The sequence below is a fragment of the Pleurodeles waltl genome, chromosome 1_2 (genome assembly GCF_031143425.1).
Source record: "Pleurodeles waltl isolate 20211129_DDA chromosome 1_2, aPleWal1.hap1.20221129, whole genome shotgun sequence".
Classification (NCBI taxonomy): domain Eukaryota; kingdom Metazoa; phylum Chordata; class Amphibia; order Caudata; family Salamandridae; genus Pleurodeles; species Pleurodeles waltl.
In genome coordinates this window covers 24,491,253-24,514,322 of record NC_090437.1, presented here as the reverse complement: position 1 = coordinate 24,514,322, position 23,070 = coordinate 24,491,253, and positions in this window count along the sequence as shown.

The following is a 23,070-nucleotide window of genomic DNA, read 5'->3' as shown; positions in this document are numbered from 1 at the left end:
CCACCGCCCTGGGCCCCCCACCCACCCCAGCCAGCCACGCACGAAATCTCGGCTTCATCCTTGACTCCACCCTCACCATGTCCAAACAGGTCAACGCAGTCTCATCCTCCTGTTTTAACACCCTCCGAATGCTCCGCAGGATCTTCAAGTGGATTCCAACAGGAACCAGAAAGACAGTGACCCAAGCCCTCGTCAGTAGCAGACTTGACTACGGCAACGCACTCTACACAGGCATCCCAACAAAAGACATCAAACGACTCCAACGCATCCAGAACGCATCCGCCCGCCTGATCCTCGACATACCCCGCCGATATCACATCTCCCCTCACCTGAAGGACCTCCACTGGCTCCCCGTGGACAAGAGGATCACCTTTAAACTCCTCACCCACGCACACAAGGCTCTACACGACATCGGACCCGCCTACCTGAACACCAAACTCAACTTCTACGTTCCCTCACGACAACTACGCTCTGCCAACCTTGCCCTCGCCATCGTCCCCCGAATCCAGCGCAAGACCTCTGGCGGCAGACCCTTCTCCTACCTCGCCGCCAAAACCTGGAACTCACTCCACCCAGGACCTCCTCACCTTCAGGAGACTCCTCAAGACATGGCTCTTCGAACGATAGCAGCACCCCCCCACCCCCCTAGCGGCTCGAAACCCTTACGGGTACATAGCGCGCTTTATGAATTATTGATTGATTGATTGATTGAATGGGTGGAAATATGGTGGCACAGCAGCAGAGACCAAGCAGACCACGCCACCTTCAAAGAAACACTGAACAAATATCTCCAACTCAAAGAAGTAAAAAGGCTGCCCTACTCAGCTGCATCGAGGAAAGCACTAACCGCCCATAGGAACTTTTCAACATTGTCAAAGAGTTCTCCTGCCAAGTAACCACTGAAAACACAATCCAACCCTCTCAAACTCTCTGTGACTCATTAGCTGACTACTTCCACGACAAAATCACAGCCATCTACAGAAACTTTCACCCCAAACCCACTCTCCCAGCCACCTGATCACCGACCGGAAGCCTCAATCCATCCAGGAAACATAAGCCCTCATGAGTTTGACCCACTCCGGCTCACCCAGCGAACCATACCCACCTACATCTTCAACCTGGGCCAGAAGGAGATAGCAGCATCCTCACGCCCATCCTTAACACATCCACCATGACTGCCACCATCCCCGAAAAATGGAAGCAAGCTGAGGTTAATCTGCTACTTGAGAAACCATCCACCGACCCCAGCGAATTCAAAAATTACCACCCTATTTCACTGCTCCCCTTCCCAGCTAAGGTCCTGGAAATGGCCATCAACAAACAGCTCTCTTAAACCTTGGAAAGAGACAAACTACTTGATACCTCTCAATGTTGAGCTTCCGCACAAACTACAGCACCCAGACTGCCCTTATCTCTGCAATGGACACATCTACTCCCTTCTCGACAACAAAGAGAAGGTGGCCCTGATCCTCTCAGACCACTCTGCCGCGTTCAACACCATCTCCCACTACACCCTCACCACCAGACTCCACCACATTGGGATCTGCAGCAAGCCCTCAAATGCCTTTCTCACAGGACACACCCAGAGAGTCCGCCTCCCACTTTTTACCTCGGAACCAAAGAGCACCATATGCAGCATCCCCCAGGGATCCTCACTCAACCTCGTCCTTTTCAACACCTATGTGATGCAGTTGGCCAAGATTGTTCATTCCCATGGACTCAGCATCATCACTTACGCCGACAACACTCAACTCCTACTCTCTCTTTCTGAAGACCACGCCAACCCTAGTGACAATTTCAGCAACCCCATGATCCTCGTCACTAAATGGATGAAATCCAAGTGCTTGAAACTGAACACAGAGAAGACAAAGGCGATCATCTTCTGAAACAACACCTCCCCCTGGGACTACTCCTGGTGGCCCTCCACACTTGAACAACCCTCGCCCCCTACTGACCATGCCCACAATCTTGGCATCATCATTGACAGAAAACTCATCTTCAAATGACAGATAAACACAGTGGCTGCCTCCAGCTTCCACAACCTTCACATGCTACGGAACATCTTCAGATGGATCCCCACCAAAACCAGAAAGACGGTAACCCAAGCCATCAACACCAGCAGACTAGACTATGGAAACACCCTTTATTTTTGACTCCCCACCCAGCTACTCCACCGCCTTAAGACCATCCAGAACACAGCAGCAAGACATGTCCTGGACCTCCTTAGGTGGACCCGCATCACCCCCCTCCTCAGAGGTCTCCACTGGCTGCTTGTGCTCAAGAGGTGCAAATTCAAGGTTGTTACCCTTGCATACAAAGCCCTCTGCAACATCAGGCCCAATCTCATCAACCACAGACTCTCCTTCCACCAGCTCACCAGGGAACTCTGTTTCACTTCCTTCACCCTCGCTCAAGTCCTGCAAGGTTGATGCAACCGCAGCAGAGGGAGCTCCTTCTCCTACCTCCCTGCCAAGATCTGGAACAACCTCCCCCCACCTGCATACCGTGCATACCTTCCTCGACTTCAGGAGGGAGCTCAAGACATGGCTCTTTAATGAGCAGATACCAGTTTGCAGCAATTACCCACAGCGCCTGGATACCCGCTGGGATGAGATGTTGCGCTTTACAAATCTAATAATTGATTGATTCATTGATTGGTCAGGCTTTCTTTAGTCTTCTGATGCTTTCTAGTGCCATATAACAAAATAACACCTTTCATTTAGAACTGGACTTAGTTCTCCAGCATGGTTGATTTTAGGATGGTTGGTGTAATTGGCATTTTGAGTGCCTTATTCTCTTATACTTTAGTCTGTTGACAAAGCTGTAACTGTTCTGGACACTCTGTTTTCATAGTGAAACGCTCCTTGTATTTGCAGTACATGTTTCTAAGGAGATACATCATTTTGCACTGGGTCCCCATTTTGTCCTGTGGTTCTGCTGGTATTACGGCTCTGTGCAGTGTGAAACTACCATTCAAAATCACAATGTGTCAATGTGTGTGGTCTCTCCCTAAACATGCACTGTGAAATTGTTTAGCCCCAGCTGGCTTATTTACCATTCCAGTAAGGCCACAGTAAGCTAGCACAGGAAATGCAAAATCGGTATGAAAGAAACATGTCTTGTGTTAGACCTGACAGCCTTAGGGTGGTCACCCCTAACTTTTTGCCTGCCTCCCTCCACTTTTGGACACTGTTTTTGCTGGTTTTTAGACTCTGTGCACTTTATCACTTCTAACCAGTGCTAAAGTGCTTATGTTCTCTCCCTTTAAACATAATAACATTGGATCATACTCAATTGGACTATTTAATTTACTTATAAGTCCCTAGTAGTGTGCACTATATGTGCCCAAGGCCTGTAGATTAAATGCTACTAGTGAGCCTGCAGCACTGGTTGTGCCACCCACTTAAGTAGCCCCTTATCCTTGTCTCAGGCCTGCCATTGCAAGGCCTGTGTGTGCAGTTTCACTGCCAATTCGACTTGGCATTTAAAATTACTTGCCAAGCCTAAAACTCTCCTTTTTCTACATATAAGTCACCCCTAAGGTGTGCCCTAGGTAACCCCTAGAGCAGGGTGCTGTGTAGGTAAAAGGCAGGACATGTACCGGTGTAGTTTGCATGGCCTGGTAGTGTAAAACCCCTAAATTCGTTTTAACACTACTGTGAGGCCTGCTCCCTTCATAGGCTAACATTGGGGCTGCCCTCCTACATTGTTTGAGTGGTAGCTGCTGATCTGTAAGGAGTAGGAAGGTCATATTTAGTATGGCCAGAATGGTACTAAAAGTCCTGCTGAATGGTGAAGTTGGATTTAATATTACTATTTTAGAAATGCCACTTTTAGAAAGTGAGCATTTCTCTGCCCTTAAATCTTTCTGTGCCTTACAATCCACGTCTGGCTGGGTTTAGTAGACAGCTCCTTGGGCATTCACTCAGACACACCCCAAACACAGGATACTCAGCCTCACTTGCATACATCTGCATTTTGAATGGGTCTCCCTGTGCTGGGAGGGTGGAGGGCCTGACACTTACATGACATTGGACAGTAGCCTGCCCTCACACAAAGGACTGCCACACCCCCTACTGGGACCCTGGCAGACAGGATTGAACTGAAAGGGGAACATGTGCACTTCTGAGCCACTCTTTGTAGTCTCCCCCTCTTCAAAGGCACTTTTGGGTATAAAAACAGGGCCCCTGCCCTACCAAGACAGACACTTCCTGGAGAAGAAACCTGAACCAGAACCTGAACCCTGACAATAAGAACTGCCTGGCTCCCTAAAGGACTCACCTGACTGCTTTCTGAAGTGGACTGCTGCCTTGCTGTTGCTCTGCTGTCTTGCTGCTCTCTTACTTTGTTGCAGAAGTGTTCTCCGAGGGCTTGGATAGAGCTTGCCGACTGTTCACTGAAGTCGCAGGACCAAAAAGACTTCTCTCCTGCAGCTGAAATCCCCGGACCTTCAACGCACAGCCCTACTGGATCAACGCAAGCTGATTCAGAACTACGCCACCCGATGGAATCGACGCAACGCCTGCCGTGCAGAAGAAGATTCTACACATCGCCTACTGGAATCGACGCAGCCGCTGGGACTTCGCTCTGCAAGCCCAGGATTCCACGCATTGTCCCGGGGAGTCTGAAAACCCCGAAGCCCAAAGAGGATCCAAGTCCGTGCACCAGAAATCGTCACAATGTCTTCCCCCGCGTGGAAAATAACGACGCAAGTCCGTGTGCGACGGGGCGAAACCGACGCACACTCCCCGTTTTCCACGCATCGCCTCCTCTGCGGTTCCTTGCAAGGATTTTTCAACGCAAACTAGGTACTTTGCCCTGCAGGAGACACTTGTTGTTTCTAGGAGAACTTAAGACACTTTTTATTGCTTTTACCACAATCTTTGAACTCTAAAGACACTTGATATCACTTTCAGTAATATCCCTGCATTTGCTTATTTCAACTTTAATCGTTTTGACCGGCATTTATTCAGATAAATATTATATATTTTTCTAAACACTGTGTGGTGTATTTGTGTGATGCTATATTGTGTTATTTTATGATTTATTGCATAAATACTTTACACATTGCCTTCTAAGTTAACCCTGACTGCTCAGTGCCAAGCTACCAGAGGGAGGGCACAGGATAATTTGGATTGTGTGTGATTTACCCTGACTAGAGTGAGGGTCCTTGCTTGGACGGGGGTAACCTGACTGCCAACCAAAGACCCCATTTCTAACATTGGTGATCAGCGGTGAGGATAGGACTTGTATTTGTGCAGTGACATACAGAAGTTAAGTATTTCACTACCTACCCACAGTTGAAGGTCAACTTGATTTTTCTCTCTTTTTGCAAATTCATTTTTCCTGACAATTTTCTAAACCTAAATCCTCACTCAACATGTCTCAGGCTGGGTCTCAAGCAGGAGATTTTGATCTAGCCCTGTTGGAGACATTTACTGTCAAACAGCTAAAAGGGTTCTGCAAGGAGATGAGTGTACCGACCCAAGGGGCCTGAGAAATACCATCAGAGGTTCAGGGACAGCACCAAACAGTCCACACAAACATAGGTAGATTTCTTTGACTTTTCCAGTAAGGCACTGAATGGATGGGTGCGGGCTGCAAAGTAGATGATTACACAGGATTGTATAATTTGATTCTGAGAGAGCATATGCTCAGTATTTGTTTTACAGAGTTGCGCCAGCTCCTAGTAGACAGTAAGCTGACTGATCCCAGGAAGCTTTCTGAGGAGGCGGGCCTCTGGACTAGTACCATAGTGTCTAGAAAGGTATCTGGGGGGGACACCCACAAAGGTGGTCAGGGTTCATATCAGAAGAAAGAGGGGGGAGAAAAACTTAAAAATAAGGAGTTCTCAAAAGGCCCCCAAAATAATTCCCAAGGGAGTAGTGGTAACCAGTCCCGGTCTGATTCCAAAAGGACAGGTTTTACTGACCATAAAACAGGGAGGTTTGTACCCCAATATGCAGTGTGCAATAAGTATGGGCACTCTGAGGGTGACTCCAAGTGTCTCAAAGGGCACAGCCCCCCAAAGGAGGGCAGACACCTGGGTTGGCTAGCGTAGCGCTCGGGAGGAGATGGTCCCAGACAGTTTTGGGGAGCAGACAGAGGTAACCCTAGTGTCCCTGGGGGATGCAGAGATGGTGCCAAATACCCACATGCCTGCCAATAATTCCAAGTATAGGCAGTGGGTCACCATCAATGGGTAAAGGGTGGAGGCTCTGTGTGACACAGGAGCCAGCATGACTACTGTCAAGGGTCAGCTGGTGTCAGCAGAGCAGGTCCTCCCAAATACATTCCACCAAGTCATAGTCGCCGGCAATCGTGAGAGCCACCTACCGGTAGCTCTGGTTCCCTTTAAGTGGGGGGGGTCTCTGGTACTCTGAAAGTAGCTGTGAGTCCTGAAAATGTCACCGCACACTGAGTCCGGAACGACGCAGCCCAACTTCGCAACAGAAGATCGATGCAGTGACAGCGACGTGACCGGAACTTCAACGCACAGCCCTACTGAATCGACGCAAGTCGACTCAGAATGACGCTGCCCGATGAAATCGACGCAGCGCCTGCCGTGCAGAAGAAAATTCCATGCATCGCCTACTAGAATCGACACAGCCGCTGGGACTTCGCTCCGCAAGCCGAGGATTCCAAGCATCGTCCCCGGGGCGTCTGGAAACCCCGCAACCCGAAGAGTATCGAAGTCTGAGCGCTGGAAATCGACCCAACATCTTCCCTGCGTGGAAATTAACAACGCAAGTCCGTGTGCGACGGGGCGAAACCGACGCACACTTACCGTTTTCCACGCATCGCCTCCTCTGCGGTTCCTTGTGAGGATTTTTCAACGAGAACCAGGTACTTTGCCCTGCAAGAGACACTTGTTGTTTCTAGGAGAACTGAAGACACTTTTTATTGCTTTTACAGTAATCTTTGAACTCTAAAGACACTTGATATCACTTTCAGTAATATCCCTACATTTGCTTATTTCAACTTTAATCGTTTTGACCGGCATTTATTCAGATAAATATTATATATTTTTCTAAACACTGTTTGGTGTATTTTTGTGGTGCTATATTATGTTATTGTATGATTTATTGCACAAATACTTTACACATTGCCTTCTAAGTTAAGCCTGACTGCTCAGGGCCAAGCTACCAGAGGGTGGGCACAGGATAATTTGGATTGTGTGTGACTTACCCTGACTAGAGTGAGGGTCCTTGCTTGGACAGGGGGTGACCTGACTGCCAACCAAAGACCCCATTTCTAACATCTTGTATCGGTTGCAGTTTGTAATTGAGCACCCCAAAAAATAATTATTATTTTTTCACCAGAGAATACCATTGTGTCACTGTAGACTGCAGATTTAGTAAGTAATCCCCACATGTGCCCCAGAATCTACTAGGACTGGGTGCAACATATATAATAAATATTAAGGAAAATAATGTCCTACAAATGAACATTTGACAAAAACGTCTTGTCTCTGTATAGGTAGGAGTACATTTTTTAGAGCAAGTCTAAATATAAACAAGACTATTTTGATAATTCTGCATGGGACATTAACAGAAACCTGTGTGAAAGTTGTTTTTCACTTGCTACCAAACATTTGATTAAATGGTGAAAGCAGATGTTTGGCATCTGTAGTGGAAAAGTATATTTTTAAAAAGTGTAGTTTGTGCTACCCAGAAAGAAACAGGAATGAGATCCAGTTTGGCTGGCGGCTTGTCAGAATTCAGGACAAACGCAGGCAGCTTAGAATAAACAGGAGCTAGAAATGTTGGATAACAGGTCAATGGAAAGTTACAAGAACAGGAGCACTAGACTGCTAATTGCATGGTAACTCAATCACTCCTTTTGTGAGGCTACGGTCACATCTGGGTTAATGGTGGCAAAGCCCTACATAAGACCATTCACAACATGTGGCCTTCATCTTTCAATGTATTGCTAGTTCCATTGGCTTTCCCTGTAGATGTACCAGTTCACACCTGAATTCTTCCCTAACGTTTGATGTTTTCTTCCATTTAGGATTCCTCAGTTTCCTTGTAAATATCCCATTTTGCCTTGCTTCCCTTTGCTGGTGTGTTTTGCCTCCTTGTTGTTTCATCCATTGTGTTTTCAGCAGCCACCTAGGTATCTTGACTAGATTCCAGATCAACCTAAGGCTCATCACTGCAACACCTGCTACTGAAGATACTGCTTTTTCCTTTTTTTCACCATATTGCTATTACTGGCGGGACGTCCATCTCTGCTTGCTGGTGTAGACATTCAGTGGCAATAGGTGCTTTCATCAGGGCTGCAACTTCAGAACCTGATTCTGCTTTCTGTCCAGTGACTGTAATTAGTATCCTTATTAGGCATAAGGACGGACAGTGGAGCCACTTCTAAGAGCAGGGCACCAGACATGGTGTAAACTCTGGCGCCACCAGAGCAACACTTTTTTGTGATGCTCTGGTGGCGATGTGGCCTGCTGTAGGAGGCTGACCCTCTGCATAGTGTGCAAAACCAGGCACACTGTGAAGAGGGTCCGGGCAACCACACATTGGTTTATAGAGGTAAAAACCAGACCACCTAATGCTCTAATTTTTATGGTAGCTAGGTCAAGCAGTTAGGCTAATCTTGGAGACGTGCAAAGCATTTGCTGTATTCACAGTATCAGTGAATGAAGACACACAATCAAAAGAATGACTCAAGACCAATTTACAAAGCTACTTCCCGTTTTTATGCAATTTATAAGACCAACATCAAAATTGGGTCAATACTTTTTAAGTTATACATTTTTAAAGTTTAGAAAATGTCTCAGTTCGGTGTGTAACTACATGCCATAGTTATCAATTAGGATTTCAGTTAATAACCCTGTTTTCAAATTTGCTTCCTGGAATGTTTTAGGTCTGGGCTCTAAGGTGGATCTTGTTTGGACACATTTGATTAGTGATTTTGATATCATATTCTGTCACGATACATGGGGTCTTGAGTTAGTTTATGTTGATCGTTTAGATTCTTTTTTTTTTTTTTTACATCAGAGCAAAGTGTGGCTTGTTAACTTTAGTTAAGGTAGGGTGCCCTGGGGCAGTCAAATAGACTATTTTATATTCTCCTAAATTTCAACTTTTGTGGTTTTATTCTTGTTCCATGAATTTTTGTTATTTATTATTTATTATTTTTATAATAATGAATGCAATACATGTAGTACTGATATAGTGACTGTACTCACGTGTGAACTGGGCAGATTTATTGATACCCAGAAAGAACTAGTAGCCTTGCTGTGGTTGGGTGACTTTAACACCAAAATTTGTCCCCAAACAAGTACTCCATCTTGTAGCCTAGTCGACTGCTCTCGGGCGGTATTAACCCATTTTGGTCATTCACCCTACGTGGATGCACTCAATCACCTTCTTGTTACCTGCAGTCTGTATTTTAGCCTGGACTCATTGTATACTGACCCCTCTTTTAGACCTATATATATTAGTAGGGAAGGTGGTAGTTTAATAGATTACATTTTGTTCTCATTGGATATTATTAACTTCTTTTCTAACTATTTAGTTATAGAAACTGTATTCAGTGGTCACTGTGGTCTTTCAGTTATGTACTATGAGAGGCAGGCTGTAGTTGAGATTTGTTCTATTGGTCTAAGACTCACATATGTCAAGAATAAGGGTGTTGGGCAAAAATGGCAAAGCACTAATAAAGATCACTTGCTTTCCTCTTTAGTCACTGAAAATGTGTAATATTTTGACTTGCCCAGAGGAGGTAGCAAATGGTGCTGGTATTATTTGTAGTTACCATGGAGATGACGACTCCCTGTAGGCCCAGTAAGGTTAAGACTATATGCTGGTTCAATCCCAACTGCTCTAGGACAAACAAAAACTTGTTGGTAACTCTAAAATCAACTCATAGAATCCAGGGGGATATACAGTTGTGTCGAGCAGTTTTTAAAAATGCAGGCATTACCCAGAAGAAACAGATCAGAGAGGAGGCCTACGAAACTCTTTTAAAGTCTTGTGAAACAAACAATAGTAAAGGCTTCTGGCAAGTGGTTAATCATTCATTTTTAACAAGTCAACTAGTACTGGGTTGGATTTTGTTATTTCTGCTGATTATTGGTATTCCCACTTTTCAAGGGTTTATAATTGTGGGAACTCTTCTGATGTGGCTCTGGGGATAATAGTGCCCAATACCAGCAGATTGTTGATCAAATATGAAGATGTTATTACAGCTAATAATAAAAGTCCCACTGGCAAGGCCCCAGACCCAGATGGGGTCCTGAATTACCTTTTTAGGGCTAACATTAATTTGTGGGGACCCATCCTCACTAATGTATGAATGCAGTTGCTGCTATCAGCCACCCTAGGTCTTAGACTCACACCAGAATTGTTATGAATTTTAAAACAAATGATTAAGGTGATCCATAGTACTATCACTTTATTTCTCTGATCAATTCCACAGCCAAAATAATGGGCAGGATTTTATTAGATCGATTGGAATCTTGGGCCAAGACTAATATTGGCATTTTTTATCTACAATAAGGTTCCAGACCGGGTGTGGGACATTAGAGCAGTGTCTTAATTTTTGTCTTGTAGACAACAAATAGCTGCAAAGCATAGTTCTGTATATGGTGCTTGTATGGATCTTAGTTCAGCTTTTGATCACATGAACTGAAGCAAATTATGGGATATTATGATTGACGTAGAAATTGAGGCCAACAATGTCTATTTTTTGGGGCAACTGTATAGTAACGTAATTGTGAGCATCAGGTATGGCATTAAAGGAGAAACAACTATACCCCTTCGGATTGCTAGAGAGGTCAGACAGGGTTTTGGTTCCCTTTATGTTTTTATTATATATTAATGGGCTGGAAAAATCCACCCTAAACCACCCTGTTGATGTTCCATATGTTGGCCTTCAACCAATTCCTGCACTTTTATAAGTGGACGATGTCATCCTCATGGCCCAGACCATGCTTGGTCTCCAGAGGTTGCTGGACAGGTTTACAAATTTTATGCCAAATATCAATCCTACCACAAACCAGACAAAGACAAACATAATGGTTTTCAGGCCAAAGAAGATTACATGCATGTAATTTACTGTCAGTCACACCAAGATTTACCCCATTTCCACCTTTTCTTATTTGGGTGTTCTTGTTCATGGCTTTGGTGGCTGGTCTATGTTAGGGCTTCTGAAATATGCTCTCAAACCAGGCCACAAACCCATCAAGGAGCATGTCATGGTTTATAAAACCAGATTTGTTTGATTGCCACATATGATGTGCTTTGGGGACTGCAGGAGTGTGACAGGACACAGAAAGTGGAGAATAGATTTTTGAGACATCTGCTGTCAGTTCCCTGATGTACTTCGGCAAATTTGTGCCATACTGAACTGGGGCTGAATTATATAAACAATGTTATCAGACCCCAACCTGCACTATTATAGGTCTCAATCTGGTCTAACCCCTCAAATAATTTTACGCACCAAGTGGTGGAAGATTGGCTACCTTTGGATCTGGCGGATAAATCCACTGATTGACGTTCATAAAGGAATAAAGTTGTAGTATATGTATCCCTTATAATTTTGATAACCCCAGTGGTTTGCCCACCTCTTCTAAGTAGTTCTTGAAAGATAAATTCTTTGATTCATGCTGTTCTTTGAGAATGTGTAAAGAAGTCAGGAAGGCCTCTGTGAGTAAATATAATTTACACATGACAAGCCCATTGGTTAATTTATATCTAGTCTGGGTTCAATCATTGTTTATAACTATCTGTTAACCTGTTTGAGATTTAACACTTTGCACTTTATGGTGGCTTTTCTGACCCCAATTTTATGTCATGTGATTTTGCCATTATGCGCATGTGATGATCAATCTATTCAATCTACTCTGTACTTACTGTTTTTTTGTAAATATTATGTTTCTCCTAGATGAGGCTTCATGCTGTGTATCTTGAAAGATGCAAACCTTAGGTAGAGTAAGGAAGACATGGTCTATATTCAATTATTACAGTTGATGTATCAATGTTGGGCTATGGTGAAATCTTTAGAGTGTGTTATCAGATTTCAGAAATTGTTGAGATGTTCTTCATGTTTTCATCAAGCCTGGACATTTGTTTTAGTATGTAGTTGTACATATGTACTTTATGACTGTTAATGAATTTGTTTTATCTGAGTTTTTAATTGTATGTTTATGGTTGATGCATACAACCGAATAAAGCAAGACTTGGCTTGACTTGACGTCTCTGTTTCAGAAGCAGTTCTTCTTCCAAAGAGGGGAACAGTGAATTATGATGCTAACCTGCAATACCTTGTGAACGTTAATAAAACATCCTATCTCACTCAATGTTTTCAACTAGCCTCGCTTACAAGCCAAAAGCGGGATGTAGTAAGAGAGTAATTGGGCAAAAGGTACAGATAAACAATTGCCCTGCTCAAATACTGCCCAAAATGAAATTAATCCATCAGCACCTTCTCAAAGTCATAGTAATTCTACAAAGTACATCAACCTCGTCTCCCTTATTTTACTGCACAGCTGTAATTCTGAGCAAAACAGGTGCACTCAATGTATAACCACCAGCTACCCATATAAAAGGGGCACTTTATTCCACACTCATGACAGCTAATAATTCAGTCATACCACCAACCTTGCAGGGATTTGCTATTTAATGAACTGTTATGCTAAATTGATCTTAAAATAACTAATCAGAGCATCAATATGGATTCAACAACTATTTGCCACATAAAATAAATTCAAAGAAGCTTTATTGCGGCTACAAGAGCATTGGTGCAAAACTGCATTAGTGCAGTTTTGCACCAAAAAGTATAAATCAGGGCCTGAGTGTACCAAATTTCTCTTGCTGTGTTAAAGGGCGTTTCTGGTCTGTGACGTATAAATTAAATAGGGACCCTCCATTCCCTATATTCATAAGAATGTTTAGTGCCCTCTGCTTCTTTACCACAGACCCACAGCAACATTAGATAACATCTTTAACTTACTCCTATTTACAGAGGCATGGATTCACCCTAACCCCACCTCATTTCTTATTAAACGAATGACTGCCCCACTCTCATGCTCTCTCCTTGCACAAAGGAACAGGTTGGTTAACAAACTCACCACCATGTGTGAAACCTACTCCCTCTACCCACAGAAAACCCTACAACCCCCCACATAGACACCCATTAAAGTGCACCTTCTTGGTGACATCGTGGAAAGGGTTGCAATGGTAGTAAGTGTTGCACGATGTGACATGCCGCTTGGTAGGGAGCCCTGAATGTAAACAAACTAGCTCTTGCAGAAGCATTGTACATACTAACAAGCTCCCGCATGGAATCAAAAGCATCACATTTTTATATAGACTGTAGTTTGAGATAATTGATTACATTTTATATTATAATTCCATTCACATTAGAGGTAGGCAGGACTTGTGGAATTTCACTCCACACACCTCCGTGGCATTGTAGAAAAACTGCAGGATTCTGCAGACTTCCGCTAATGAGCAGAAATATGCATGTTGCACTGCAATTTAGCACTAGTTAATCAAGCAGCTCTCAAACATCAGTGTGAAGGGCGCCTTGCCGTGTGCAAGAGCATGGCCTTTCAAGTTGATTTGACTGCTGTTCAAGTCGAAAATATACTTGAGCTGCAGCAAATCTTCTTGAGATGCAGTCCTGACTGCAACTGCTTGTGATAGCCTGCAACTGCCCACGTTAGAAAATAGTGCTAGAGGATGCCAAATCTCACTTGCGCTCACATTTCTGCAAACAATTATGCCATGTGGAGATTGATAGAGTTTGGCTAGAAGTCTGTCACCAAATTCTGTTGATTCTGAAGGGCGGAATGAAATGTTCCACCCACCCCTATTTATATAACATACAGCTTTACCTCACTAAACACCATGGAATAAGCCCACAGGTGCCCTCCCCAGTCCCCAGGGGCACCCCCACCCATACCAGAGAAACTGCGGAGAATGGGGGACCCCATCCCCGGTAAGTACAGATAAGTACAGGTAAGTATTACATTTTAATTTTTAAAGTGCTATAAGGGGCCCTGTAATGGGCCCCCATACATGGCACAGGGTGCAATGGCCATGCCCAGGGGCGCCTTGTCCCCTGTACTGTCCATTGGGGTGGTGGGCATGACTCCTGCCTTTTCTAAGTCAGGAGTCATGTGGCATGGTAGGTTTAGTACCATAAAATGACGCTAATCTGGTTAGTCATTTTTTTTTACTCTAACCTGCCTAAAGTACATTTTTGGTGCTAAACCCCCTTCTTCTATATCGCCAGCCCCACCCGACTAAAGTAATTTTTGCACCGGCTTGCACCATTCCATAAATATGGTGCCCGGCTGGTGCACAGAAATGGTGCAAGCCGGTGCTAAACCTTTTGGTGCAAAACTTCTTTAGTGCAGTTTTGCACCAAAAAGTATAAATAAGGGCCTTAGATTTTGTAAGTTTGCACCGCTTTTGCGTAAAAAAATGTACGCAAAGGCAGCGCTAAAAAAGTATAAATATGGGCCATAGTTTGTCCTAGGAAAGACCCAAAGTCAGTTTTGTGTAGGAAAAAAACACATGTGCACAGCAAAGAAAGAGCTATGAAACCAAGTAAATGGTAGATGTGCACTATCTAACAACTGCATAAACAAAACAGGGCAAATGTTCCCCAAATTATTTCACACACCCCTTCATATGGTTAAGGAATAAAAACCCTAGCCTGAATAAGAGAAAACGTCACACTTTGGATGGTCTGTTTTACTGGTCTACGAATACGAAGCTGAAGGTGGACAATGGACATCATTTAGGGATCTTCAGGGGTCGCAGTTGAGACCCATGTCCTGCCCCTTGCGACCCCTAGTACTACCTTTGCGACCCCTGGCCTCAGAGGTTGCAAAATCAGGGTCAGGCCCTCAAAGGCAGTTCCACTTTCCTTTTTTTTTTCAATTCTTTATTACACAAATGGTGAATAATCTTGTATTATTCACAGTGTAATAAAAAAATGAATTACTATTTGCTGGAACAAAACCTACTGTGGCAGCTGAGGTAAGTATAAAATGATTTTAAATGTTTGTTTGCATGTGCAGGTGAGAGTATGATTATGTGAGAGCGAGTATATGTATGTGTGCGCATGCATGTGTGAGTGAAAGTAAAGGTTAAATGGCGTGTAATGTCACCTTGGCTAACCCTGGCATTCTGGTGAATTGACGCTCATGATGGGGACCCACAAAAGATTGTGCACTTATTTGATGTGGCAACAGTAAACTCCTGCAGACACTGAAGAAATAGAGTAGCAAGAATGCCCCTAAATATTAGAAGTTAACCCCTCTCTCTTAAATTCAATCTTATGATACTTTTGAAACAAAAACGTGATTTATCACTGAAACTCTGGCTGCTTTTTCCACCTGCCTTATTTATTAAATACAATCACTTACTGTGAATCCACTTTCTCTCCTCTTCTTTTTAATTTTGATCCATCAGCCCAAAAAGTGGCTGAAGTTATCATTATCAACTTACAGACAATTCAAGACTGCAATATCGCATATCATAAATTGATGGGGTCACTAAAACTTGAAAGTAATTCCTCACTGATCTTATTCTTTCCCCACCTCCTTACTCTGTTCCCTGTTATTTGCTTTAACATAACTGCCCTTTTTATGGGAGAGCACAAAGCTCTCTGTCCCATTCTGTAATCTCTCTGTGGGCTTCAAACCACGCCCACGTCAGTCCCTTTGATTGGTTCGTAGGCTTGCCTTTTAAAATCTGCTTTTTTTCATTTGTAAAAGGCATGCATACGTCATGCCTTTTCTGGTGTTTAGCCCACCTACACAGCACTGGTAAACTACTAAAAACATACGAGGCTCAATGTTTTCAGCATGGTGTCCGACTACTTTATCTGTTTATTTTCCACGCAGCGCGCTGCATTTTACATACGATCGCGCTGCATTTTTTTTCTTTACAACGCTAATAGCTCTAACTCGAGCTAATGCGAGAACCGTTGCATTGAAAATGCTCGTTAAAGTTTCTTGTTAAATATTCACTACGTCTGCTGCAAAGAAGTCCAAAACTTGAATCAGGACTGACACGAGTTAATGGCTGCTCGTTTTTAGTTTAAACCTACAGACTCTGCAAAAGTATACTTGAAGAAACATTTGCAGTGAGGCAGAGCATGGACACTGAAAATACAAAAAAGTATATTAGAATATGTTATAAAAATGTAATTCAATTTTATATGATCCAACTATGAATGGTAATTTTAGCTGCATAGAGGTTTGCACCAATGACTCAATTACTATATACTTTAAATGGATAGCACCATCCTGCATTAATTACAAGTGTTTCCATGTGCAGTTTTAGCACTTTCTTAAACACAACCCCGAAACAACCAGCATTTTTGCATGTGATGTTTTTGCATGCAAACATATCAAATCTGAAAAAGGTACATGCAAAAAAACGGCGATTGACAGGCACTACGTGTGAAATCGTTTTCGCCACATAGGGAATGAGAGGGGAAGCACCTGCCGCTCCGCTTTCTTATCAAAGTCATAAATCACATCAAATGCGATAGATGGACAAAAATGAATGGTATCACACCCTTAGTAATACATAGGCTTCAAAGACTGAAAAAGTGAACCTCACCCACATTTTTTGTAGCATACTTCAACATAGGCGTCCTGCTCCTATCCTGGCCGGTGAATTCCGCCAGGATGGACTTAGACTTGGTTTTAGAGAGTTCTTAATAGGAAATGACTAGATATCTGGAAGGGGCCAGGTCACTAAAATTACTTCAAAGCAAACACAAACGACATCTCCTAAACTGGTGGGTACCCTGGATTAAAAAGGGATAATGTAGGATATCTTTGAGGTCATTGGCTCATATTTCCGTTAAGTGGCAACTTGTTTTGATCGTTCTTGGGTTTAAATATGCTTCATGGTCACTAAGTGGGGCACACTTTGTAGTCACACTTTCGTCAAGAGAGTGTCCTAACTTATTCACCTACTGTTTATTTCATCTAACACAATTGAGGAATAACCATCATCTCAGTGCAGCTGGTAAAAGTCTTCCAAAACTCAACTCTAAAAAATGTACTTTATCAGGTTGTAAAGTCAGTGCATCCAAAGACAACATCACAGACCAGATGAATGAATTTTGAAACTGAATTTAAAATTAATAACATTATGTCAGACTTCAACACATGCACTGGTTAGACCACCACAAGAGGGAACACCTGAACCCAGTGGTAAATGTGATTACCCCATACAACCTATTGACAGCTTCCCACCTTCAATTGTAGCCTACACCATAAAGCAAGAGCACATCAGCCATAACTACATTTGAGGGGAAATACATTTGATACAGCAATTTCCATTGCAAAACGAGGATGCAGCTCATTGCCAAAATGTTGCCTCCCCCTTGCACAAGCAAAGCCCAAGGTTGAATAGGAGATGCGTTAACTCCCTAAACATGTCAAGTCTACATTATCCCAATATATGGGCTGGACATGGACACCATCCCACATCTCCTGAATGCCACTGTGGATGCAAGAGTCTGACATTTGCAGAGCTGCCACCCCCTCCCCTAATGATACTACTAGCTGTGGTATTATTCGTTGCAAGTGGAAGATGCTAGAGTTAAGTTAATTTGTCTGTAAGGTGATGAGCCATGTAATTAGTGCTTTACCCACTGGTCAGTGCACTGTTGCATTCATCATATTGACTAGTTAAGAACCACACTTCAAATAATGTTGATAGGAATGGGATATGACTGCTACAGTCAACAGTGGAATAAGAAATGAAAGAGGCAGACAATGGCATTAGAAATGTGTCCCCAAGACACAAATGCTGATAACCAACTAAAAACTACCAATTAGCTGCCTTAACCTACCTTCCCCATATGCCTTAACTATACCTGTTCCCTGACAGCTCCATCCTCCCATTCATTTCCCAAATAGACCATTGCATTCACAGATCCACATCTTGCTCACAACTATAGTGGCACACTCCTATAAAAAAGATAACCACCAACTATTAGGTTTACAACAATGCACAAGTAAATCTCTGATTTGGAACTCTTCCATGCAGAGGTCTGGCCTTCTCCTGTCACCAAGGACATCTGAATTAGCCTCCTGTGAAGCCTGATAGAGTAGACTTGCTGGGAAGACTTTGAGGATGAGGAGGTGGTAGTGTGAGACAAGGTAGTGGTACTAGTGGCAGGTGGCCCACTCTTCTGCCAAGTGTAAGGCACTGTTGGCCTGCTCTAATGTCTCATGGTTGCTGGATCTTGTGTCACTCAACAGACTGGGCTTGTGTAGGTGGACTTGTTTCCTTTTCAGTGAGTCTCACCAACATCACCTGAATCACTCTCCAACTAGAATCATTACTGGTGGAACCTCATGGGAATTCTCTAAGAGAATGGCGTAATGTGCCCCAATGGCAACCATCTGTTCCCCATCTACACCAAGGATTCTGACTGTAGAGATACACAGAAATGCCCTGATCACGTTGTGGTAATGTTCATTTTTCATAGTCTTGGTGTTCCTTGTCACAGCTCTGACATGGGGTTTCTTTGTTACACAGAGAGGATTTACCACCCTAGCCCTGAAATAAAGCTATTAGTCTAATAATTGTACCTCTTCCATATCCTAGTCACAAACAGGAAACACCCATCCAGGTCTTCCTAAAATACCAAGCAACCTGACAGAATTGTGGTTGGCTGAACTGGGCAGTCACAGTGGGTAATCACGATTTTCATGTCAAGTTATCAGTACAGTGAAAAGAAATATCTGGATTCAGAGTAGTGAAAATACCAGTTAATAAATGGGTCATTACTGTCTTATGTGTTTTCCTTATCACATTCCTTACATCATAAGGTTGTATCAAAGCAGAACACCCTACCACAAGAATGCCTACAAAGAACTGAAGAATGTAGCACCATCCTGTGACATCATAATATCAGAAAACACTGCTAATATTTCACAAAGATCAAAACCAAAGAATCCAAATAACTGCATGGCCCCAAAACACCTACAACCTGCAATAGGACATCGAAGTGAGTGGTGTGGCCCATGTAGCAGAATTGCAAACATCCCTCAGGGATGTGTCTCTGTAGGCTGCACATGAGATAGGGCCTGATCTAGAGTTTTCCAGGTGGAGAAGCGTCCATCAGTGTGGCGCAGGACATTATGTCCACCACCCTGATTGACTACCATCCACCAAATTTAGAGATAACTGCCAGCCCTGAAGCGATCTCTGTCATGCCTTTCCTTTGATAAACCCCTACTCTGCCTGGCCATCACAAGAAGCTTTCCATCAAAGGAATAAACTGTAGCAGCTTTGATGGAAAGCGTATCATCCTCCTGACCCTAAATAGGGCAGGTGGCCTGCCAGTCGGTGCTCTGTCATATTTGTGATGGAGTACCCTGTCCATCAAACTCCAAATCTACCTCTCAGACAGTCCCCAGAGGACTACCGTAGTAACTGAGGAAAAAATATTAAAATCAGGAAACTTGAAGGGGTCTTGAGGTGAAGACCAGGAGGACATGGGAAATAAACTGCACCACCCTGATGGTAACGGGCAAGGTCTTCTCAGGTTTTTGTAACGCTTCCAGTGTCCAGTTGCAGCCCAATGAGCTTATCAGCCCAATAACTCAACAAGGATCCTATCACAAAAAGGGCTAGGGAGAACGATGCGTGGCACACCAGCTGACATTCATCCTTCTAAGATAGAAAGTACCACTTTAACTTTGTGGGTGCTGGCAATACTGTTGACATGCTTTCAAGGTTTCACTATCACTACCAGAGTTCAGGTGCATTACAATGACTTTATGTATTGCATTTACTACAATGCATCTGGGCATATTGTGAACTAGTATGCCAGACATTGTGCTCCCTCCCCTCTTTTGTGCTTTTGTGATTGACTCCTTGTTCAGTTGTTGAGATGACAAGCTCTTGGACAGAAACCTGAAAAGACTGTGAATAGCATTGCCATCATCCCGCAAACTGGTTAAAAACTACCACGAGCTCTGCAGAATTCTGCCAGTGGGCAGAATTGGTTGACACGCCCGTTCATGCGACGTTTCTCATGCTCAGGAGCGGGATGGGTGTTCTCACATTGAAGGCATTGCGTGAACGGCACCACGCAGTTCGCATGTGTGCGGCCATTAATTTCCTCTGCCTCTCCATACATGGTGCTAGGCCTACCTTTAATCAACCCTAAATCTTTTCAATCCATCCCTTTTCTAAATTATTCACCACTCATTTTCCTTCACTGTATCAGTGTGTGTTTTTGTGTATTTTACGTTTCTGTAATTTTTTTGTGTGTTTTTTAAATACTTTTTTGAAAAAAGTTATTGTTTTTTTGCTTTGTCCTTTACTTCTTTGTTGGTCCTGGCCCTTTTCACCCCCAGCCTTTTTGCCTCCTTCCTCCTACTTTTTTCTGACCTCTTGCTGTTGGATCTAGGACTCTGAGGACTTTATCACTGCTGATCAGTGCTAAAGTGCAGGTGCCTTCTTTTCTAAAGTTAGTATGGTTGGCGTCTACCTAATTGGCACATTTAATTTACCTGTAAGTCCCTTGTCCAGTGGTATGCCTATACCCAGGGCTTGTGAATCAAATGCTACTAGTTGGCCTGCTGCACTGCTTGCGCCACCCACAGAAGTAGCCTTCAAACCTGTCTCAGGCCTGCTAGCGCAGGGCCTGCATGCCCAGTTTTCTGCCACTGGGACCTGGCATTGAAATTTACTTGCCAGGCCAAGAACTCCCCTTTTACTAAAGGTAACCCCTAAGGTAGGCCCTAGCTAGCCTATATATGTAGAAGGCAGGACATGTGCCTGGTTGCGTGGCCTGTCCTGGTAGTGACAAACAGCCTATTTGGATTCTCACTGCTGTGAGTTCTGCTTTCTCATAGGATTGCATTGGAAATGCCCTGCCTTATGTGTAGGGGGTATTGTCTGATTTATGAGGGGTAGCGTAGGCATGTTTGGTCTGGTTGTAATGGTAGTGAGTAATGCTGCTTACTGGTGTAGCTGGATTGTTTATTGTCATTACATAAATGGCACTTCTAGAAAGTGAGCATTTCTCTGTGCTTATGACTCTGGTGTTTTGCAGCTTGACTCCAATCCATGTCTGGGCAGAGTGACAGCTGAGCTTTGTGCATACTTTTCAGACAACCTGTACACAGGTGGGGAGTGGAGGTGTCACAAGAGTGCATCTGCATATTGAATGGTCTTCCTGGGCTGAGAGAAGGGGAGGCGGGCACACTTGCATCTGTAAAGGCTGTGCCCTGGCCTCACACAAAGGACTCATTTACCTCCAACTGATGTCTGGAGCCTGTGCTGGAGGAGAGAGGGGACACTCCCAGAACCAGTTGTAGCTGGTTGGAACCTCCTCTCTCCCTCTTTGTGAAACCTTTACAAAACTGAGTATATGTACAGGGGATTTTTCCCACAATTGGTGACACTCTGGACATAACATACTTCAAACTGGACACAGAATGCTGCTGGGGGGACTCATCAGGAACCGCCTTAGACTGCTGCTGCTGTGCTGACCTGCTGGGTCAATAGGAGGAACTGCCACTGCCTGCATCCCCCTTTGTGCTGGCCTGTTGCTGGGTCCTGCCGCCCCTTGTGTTCCCAGAGTCTGGGTGCTGTGGCCCCTGCCCTCTGCCATCTTCTTGAACTGTACTGGAAAAGCGCATGAGGAGTACTACGTTTATATTTTAGAGCACCTTGAGAAGCACTCTCCTCTGCCTTGAGAGTGCCTGGTTTTGTAGAGCCCCCCCTCGCAGACAAAGCGCTCTGTTTTATTAACTCCAGCGCCTGAAGTGCGCTTAATCTGATTGCTGAAATCACCACCGTGACCCGGGTGTTTGGAGAGCCCGAGTGCGCCCAAAATCCCACTGTGTTCTGGGTCCCTGGGGCATCTCATGGTGAAGAGTGGGCGAAACATGCTACGAGGAGTGCCCACGGGCCACAGCTGACTCGCACACCACATCGGATGTGGGCGAGTCCCTGTCTGTGGACGGGTGGGGAGGAAGTCTCATCGGAGGTTCCCCACCAGGCCCTCATCGTCGTTCCGAGGACGGGCAGGGAGGAAGACTCACCAAAGGGTCCCAGCCCCCCAACAGGCTCTCACCATTGTGCTGTAGACAAGTGGGGAGGAAGCCTCATCGAAGGCTTCCGCGCCACACCCGGCCCTTATTTCTGTCAGAGGTTGGGGGCAGGGAGGAAGTCTCATCGGAGTTCACCCGTTCTGCTTGACCCCTCTCGCCATGTGGTTCTGTCCCCACCAGGAGGGCCGGTTGTGGCCCGGGTTGGGCCACAGAGACTGCAGGCACCTGGTTTGGGCGTGGGCCCCAAGGAGGGGCCCTGATTCCAGAACAGAGGGAGTGCGTGCCGCCCCCTCCCCTAATCACCAAGCAGCCCCCGTTTTAGCACTGAGGAGCATTAGGGGCCCCCCTTTTCCCCTGTGTCACACAATGTGCTTTCAGGCTAAGAGGTACATTTGGGGTTCCTTGTATGGGCATTAGGAGAATGTAATGGTAACCTATTAGACTTGGCATCCTTGGCGTGATCTCCCCTAACTTTTTGCCTCTGTTTCTCAGGCTGTTGACAAGTGCTGGACTGTTTTTGCTGTTTTTGTTACTCTAGGCACTTTACCACTTCTATCCAGTGCTAAAGTGCAAGTGCTCCTATGTAAAATGTATGTGTAATTGGATTTCCACGATTGGCATATTTGATTTACTGGTAAGTACCTAGTACAGTGCACTAGAGGTGCCCAGGGTCTGTAAATCAAATGCTACTAGTGGGCCTGCAGCACTGGTTGTGCCACCCACATTTGTAGCCCTGTAAACATGGCCCAGACCTGCCACTGCTGTGTCTGTGTGTGCAGTTTTAAACTGCCATTTCGACTTGGCAAGTGTGCCCACTTGCCAGGCCTGAACCTTCCCTTTGCTTACATGTAAGACACCTCTAAGGTAGGCCCTAGGTAGCCCCATGGACAGGGTTCAGTGTATATTTAAGGTAGGACATATACTAATGTGTTTTATATGTCCTGACAGTGAAATACTGCCAAATTCGGTTTTCACTGTTGCAAAGCCTATCTCTCTCATAG